Source organism: Elaeis guineensis, chromosome 4, assembly GCF_000442705.2.
Source record: "Elaeis guineensis isolate ETL-2024a chromosome 4, EG11, whole genome shotgun sequence".
NCBI classification, from domain to species: Eukaryota; Viridiplantae; Streptophyta; class Magnoliopsida; order Arecales; family Arecaceae; genus Elaeis; species Elaeis guineensis.
The window spans coordinates 138,494,465-138,501,802 of record NC_025996.2 but is presented as its reverse complement, the minus strand read 5'-3'; positions in this window follow the sequence as shown (position 1 = coordinate 138,501,802).

The window sequence follows — 7,338 nt, the reverse complement described above, 5'->3', positions numbered from 1 at the left end:
TAGGAAATAAGACTCCAATTCGCTTAGGACTCTAGCTCTTTTGTGCCACCAACCCTTCTTAATTTTGTGCACCCCATATCTCACAAAAGAAAGCAGATATCCCATGGATTATTCCACTCTAAAAAGAGAGGAAGGAATGGGGTGTTTGGGCATGCAAATCTGGTTGGGCGTGGGACTTGTTGTGGTGCATGGAGAGAAGAGTTTAATCTAATTAGGACTGCTCTTTAGGTGGTTGATTTAAACCAATTTAAACTCTAAGCAATTTTAATCATATTAGGAATTGATTAGATCTAAATAGATAGAAATTCAAATCTAATTTGGAACCCAAACTATTTAGATTAGATATCACCTAATTAGAGAAGGGATCTTAATCCTTTTGGACTCTCTCTTGGTGCTTGAGTAAAACTCAATTTAATCCTAATCCAATTAAGATTTGGTGCACCCATGAATATGAGAATTTTTAGTCTACATAGAAACTCAAATATTCTTATTTAGATCCTAGTCTAATTAGGAATTGAGTCAAATTCAAATCTTAATTCAATTAGGAATCATTTTCTCATGCAATTTGATTATCTTATAACCTAATTAGGTTTGATCAAATCAAATCTATATCAAATTTAATTTAATTTAATTTAATTAGACTTGATGCAAACCTATTGCTCTCTCAAATTGAGTCAATTAACAATCCAATTGCTAATTAATCCTCCTAGAACTCACTAACTCTTTAGCGAGTTGTTTAATGCAACTTTGTATTGGATCAATCATCAATTAAATTGAATATCAAATTTTATCATGATTCATAATCATAATTCAATCATCTGATTAGTCAAAAATCTTTTTGTGTTGGATCCCATATGCTCTATTCTGTCTGGTAGTGAAATATTTTGTGATCCCTATAACAATATCATTGAAACTCTTTTCAATGGGATAGAATCGTTCAAGCTCTGCCCACCAAAGATTGTCGATCATCAAGATGATGCTCGTGGGTCTCAAAATTCACCAGTAATATGTAGCAGTATGTAGTGGTAATCCAGCAGAATAAAAGGTGATGAACCTCTAGGTGCAGTTAACGTATGATACAGTCTCTCTATCATGAGTTCTGACTAGATGGCAGGTCATGGATGAATTATCAAACCTCATCATCAGTTATATGATAGAATTAATCAGCTTAAGTCCATATGTGATTCTAATGAAATTTTTTTCATTAATCACATTGCTATTGTCATAGACTTAAAGACTCAGCTTCATAAATCCCATAGAACTACTTTCTTTTGCTAGGCTCGATAGATTCCATCTAATTATACACCCTACTCCTACAGTGGATCAACTGTCGCTAACATCCACTACAAGAGCTCAGTGAGACCCATATTTATATGTTAGTCAAACTCCAGCAATTTGATTGCGAGTAGCTGTAACACCACTGGTCAAATGACCAGTCATACAACTACAGTATTGAGAAAGTTATTAATGAGTGAGTAGATATCCATGTGACTTTTCGTGTTGGTCACTCTCAGTACTAGTTATTTTCTAATAACCACCTGTACTCTCACTTCAGTGTCACTACACCACAGACTCGAGATCCATATGTCTGAAGAAAGCAATCCGTGCACTGGTCTATCTAAATCAATCACCATCCCCATGATGATCCTATAATCAGGAGCAATTTAGAAATTAACCATGAATGACACATGTCTCAAATTCTCAACTCTTTGAGAGTATGTATCATCATCTTGTTAATCTCTTGGATGATTCATGGATACATATATATAAATGATAATATAAATATCCAATAAGTATAAAAATATGTTCTAAAAATATGATATGTATTAGTCAAGATTAGCTTCTAGAGCATACATCAAACATAAGAGGGGATTAATTTTGTGCAAGATTAGAAGTACTTTTTGGGTGAGAAATCTGAGAGTTGGGGCCTAAAAAGTTGAGAGTGGGTTGGGCTTTCGTGTGTGAGAAACAAAAGAAGTGTTCTTTTTCTCGGGTGTGAGGTATGGGTTCTAGGGTTTCAACCCTAAATTTTGTGAGAAGAAAGAGTGAGTCTTGTCCAATCTTCCACACTATCACCTCCTCATAAAGCTTTATCTTCTGATCCAAAAGAGTCCAGGAGATTCGAAGAAAGGAGCTTGGATCAGCCATCCAAAGCCTTCGACACGAGCTAGCATTCCTATAAAGAAAAAATCGATCAAGATTTTGAGTGGATGATTTGTAGAGACTAAATGATCTATGCGGCTGCTCGGCATCAGTGAGAGCTTCAGATCATGCCTACCAGCAGTAGAGATTATCGATCAGTGAAAAGGTGATGAGTTCTGAACTCAACCGATGTGATCTAAAAGTTAGATCAGATTCAGGCCATCGATGTGATCGATGCAGTTTTCTATTTTATATCTGATTTTATATATAATTTTTTATGCCATAAATCTTTAACGGTAGTTTAGATCTGATCTAAAGCATGTTTAGAAGATTAAAGTATTTAATCTTTTATTAGTCCACTATAAAATTTTAAGAATACATGCTTTGAACTACCCCTTTTTTCTTTATATATATATATATATTAAAATGAAGGCTTCTCAATGGAGAAGCCTCCGTTTGACACATGGTTTATTAGGAAGAGGAAGAGAGAGACATGTAGACAAGAAAAGGCAGTGCCTAAATGCCAAAGCTTCCCTATCCTCTCATGCTCCCCTGATCGCCTGCTTTGTAGAGGATTCCCTGTTCACCCACAGCATCCTAACGAAAGCCTCTCACCTCTCAGAAGGTGATGCCACTGGTGAGATTGAAGGTGCCGGTGGTGAGACCGTCGGTGGAAAAGACAGTCTTCATTGAAGCTTTCCTATTCACTCGTGGATGCCGCCAACCCCAAGAGGAGAAGCCTGTCGCCATTCCTTATGGTGACAAATTGATAGCATTCCCCAAGAGCCCCAAGATTTTGAGGGATTTTCCCAGTGAGATGCGGTCGATCCTGATGATGGGGTTGCGAATGTCAATGGGATTTTCCAAAGAGAAGCAGCTGATGCGAATGAGGAGGCCAAAATTCTGTCATGATAGCTCACGAGATGAGGGAGGTCGACGAACGATGGATCATTGGGAGGGGGGTCGGCCTAAGACCCCTTCCTTTGTTTCAAGAAAAATGAAAAAACAAGAAGAAAATGAGAGGAAGAGAGAAAAGCCAAGATTCCAAAGGATTTTTTCGACGAGATGTGGTCGATTTCGGTAATGGGGCCATGGATGTCAAGGGAATTTTCCAATGAGAAGCAGCTGATACAGACGAGAAGGCCAGAATTTGAGCATGGGTTCTGGAAGGTGAGGATGGCGATGGCTTACGAGATGAGAAAGGCCGACAAGCACTAGGCTGTTGGGAGGGGGATCGGCTTACGACCCCTTGCTCTATTTCAAGAAGAAAAAAAAGAAGAAGAAAACAAGAGGAAGAGAGAAGAAAAAATTGGGAAAAAAAAGAAAGAAAAGAAAATATAAAAAAAGGTTTGATATCTGAAACAAAAGAAAAAAAAATAAATATAAAAAAATTACATGAAAAGAAAAGGTGGAATCTTTGAATGTTTAATATGCAAATACCATGTGTTTACTAATAACCTTAGAAGTATGCAATCCCCAGTTTGCATCTTAAGAAAGAATTTGGAGAGTTCAATTCTATTGAGATTGCATGGGTTAAAAAATTTATTAGATTTGTTTCATATTTGGTACTTAAAATTTACTGATAAAAGATAAATATTTACTTTAGATCATTAAAGAAAAAAATTTGTATATTAGATATTTTAATATCATATCTCTTGCTCATGTCCATTACAATTTTTTCATGATAAATTTTAATTTGATTCTATTCTTTCCTGTTCTTTTAATATCGATTATAATTTCATGTGAAAGATTATATAAAATTTACATCATTTATTTTTTCGATAAAGTTGCTCAATGGTTAATAGATAAATCAACTAAAAAATTATGCATATATGATATATATATATATATATATATATATAATATTTTATATTTTATTCATCTAATAAATTATTTGATGATATTGAGTTGAGTTATGTATTTTTTTTGCACAGAAAGATGATGATTTTGTTATTCTCTTAAAAATCAAAAAAATTATGAAAAAAATTATATCTTCCAAATTAAAGTGGATGAATACAATCTTAAAGAAGAAAGATTATGCTACACTGTTCTTAAAATAATTTCGAATAATGCATGCAACGAAGCAGAAGACAAAAAAATCAAGAAAAATATATTGTGAGTATTGTATTTTTATTTTTTTATATATGGATGATTATATTTATATATTTTATTTTAATAATTGATAACAAATTTTTTTTTACAGATTGAAGTAGATAAGGATGAAATTTCTGATATTGATACAACTATGAAGAAAAGAGATGTATTGAGATACAAATCAGTAGTCACGCTCTATCTAATGATGAGGATTTTAAAATAACTGATGATGAAAATATTGATTCAAGGAATGATTTCTTTATTAGCAAAAGAGAAAAATAATTATATTACTTCTTACAATCTGACTATATATTTTCATTTCCAACATTTGATATTATTTATGATATCTTTTACATTATGTTGGATTTTTAATTTATAAAAATATTATCTCAAAAAAAGAAAATAATCACATGCCGCATATCGCATGGGATTCTAAGCTAGTATTAATTAATTTCACCATGAAATAGAATGCCAAATAAGACTGTTTATGTAGCACTTCTTCTTTCCACATGTCATCCACATTGTCTATTACCGATCTTTTGAGGAATATTTCAAAGATTGTCAGAACAACGTGAATGCAATGCACCTGACATGGAGACACAAAAATGGACAGCATGTTCAAGCTTGATACACGCTTTCCTGACAATGCATGTTTGGAGATCTAATGGTAACCTGATGTCAGAGTTTATTTCTGACATAGAGACAAAATAAGGAGTCTTTACTCATGAATTATGTAGGAGTTTTAAAGCCTAGGATCATGAGACGTCCAAGAGAGGGGTCTCCTTTTTATAGACTAGGAATTGAGACTTTCCATGAAAGAGTGCCATGAATCAATGCTAAAACATCCTTTTGGCATCCCAAAAAATTCTAAAAAAATCCTTAGGACATGGAGAAGAAATCAAGAGTCTCACATACCAAAGAATTTCTTATTAAAAAAAAAAATAATATGATATAAATAATATACCATATACGAAAATCTCTTTTCTAATCTGCATCTTATCTCTAATTCAGATCGCATTCGAATTAGGCAAGAGATAATATTATAACTCATCAGCTATTGTTGCCCACCCTTATTGGATCCTATCTCATGATGCCAAAAATTATAGTCCAAATCCAATTAGGCATGGATAAATTGGTATGGATCTAGATGTTACGCAAAAGATAAGGATAGAGTCCTAGTCTGACTTGGACTCTTCATTTCTAATTCAATTCTAATCCAAATCAAATTTAGATTAAAATCACTAATAGAAATGAACCTAATCTAATTATAAATCTAAATATCTCATCAAATTTTTAACCTAATTAAAAATTAGTCGAGTCCAAATCCTGATCTAATCAGGAGCATATTTCTCTTATAATCGGGTTTGATCATATCAATCTCAATCTGAGTCAAATTGAATATAATTCAATTAGACTTGTTCCAAAGTACTTTACTCAATCAAATTGAGTCAATTAATAATCTAATTACTAATTAATTCTTCATAAATGATAGAGTCTCAATCCCAATGGGACTCTCCCATAGAGTCCTATCCAAGTAGGACTCTTCACCAGAGATAATCTAATTGGACTCTTCAGCCTTCAGATCTGACCAAATCTTCTAATGCGTGTGACTCCATAGGTTCGAACCTAAGCTAAAAGTATAGGAATAATTTTCTATACCAATCGATGTAACCATCTAGCAATGATGACCCGACGATCGGATAGGTCGAAGTGTTACAAGGCAACCTTCTAGAACCTACTGGTGTATGGTTATCGTATATTTCATCCCTTGGACCCAAATGCTCAAGGCGACTTAAGATTTAACTGTCAACCCTAATTAAGTTGACCACATTATATTTCAATATTTCAAATCCATCCCATGAATTATCCTGGCCATGATTTTGCTAAATTGAAATACACTGATGCATATTTTCTACCAATTCAGAGGGGTCAATTCCATCTTGATTCACACACTGACTTGATAAGTACTAGACTGCACCCAGTATTCTTCCATGACTAAGTTAAAAACTCAGATGGTCCGATATTAAAGTACAGTGAGTTGCTTACAAGTCATCATGATGGTCTCAAGTCGGAGGGATACTTATACCTATACCTTTCATGAGCTACTCTTAACAGCAGAAGTACTTGGCACATGATCACGTTCGATGCGAATGTACTCATACATTTCATCTGCATACCATAACAGTGTCTCTACACTCCTTGATTAAGAGGACAACCAACTCATATGGGATACAACGGCCTACACTTGATATCATTATCGTCCTATTAATAGCGTATCGTTTGGTCGCGAATATTTTTAAGGACTTAACGATAAATCCTCCTTTGTCGATTAATAATAGTCCTAAAGACTTCATTACAACACAAAAATCCAAAGATGGTCAATTTGTAATAAAAATATTAAATAATTTTATTAATAAAAATTTATATATAATTTATAAGATGAGCACAATCATTTAACGATTGATTTTGGGAATATTTTTTCAACAACTCTCTCCTTAGACTAAAGCCAATCGGTGCAGTATCGTATATCTATTTTTGATTTGTGGTATCGAACTCCTTGATTCTGAGAGCTTTAGTAAATAGGTCGGTCAGATTCTCTTTTTTAGTCGATCTTCTGAAGATTGATATCACCTCGATCCATGATCTGATAAAGTGATAACAATGCAGAATATTTTGGTGTGCTGATGGGATCTCGATTTTGGCTTGAGCAATGGCTCCAGTATTATCGCAGTATAACAAGATAAGGCCATCAACAAAGGGTGCCACTCCGACTCGTCGATGAACTTCTACAACCATACAGCTTCTTTCGCAGCATCAGATGCCGCCTCCACTTCGCAAATAAAGTCTGTCACAGTATTCTGCTTAAAATTTTTTCAGCAGATTGCTCCATCATTTTGGATAAAAATATAACTCGATGTACTCTTACTGTCATCATGGTCTGATTGAAAGTTGGAGTCAGTGAACCCCACAAGTTTCAAGTCAGTTACACCATACACAAGTCACTGGTCTTTAGTATTTCTCAAATACTTAAGAATGATCTTTATGACCTTCAGTAATTTTTTCTTGGATCAGATTGGTATCTACTCACTATCTCTAATGAGT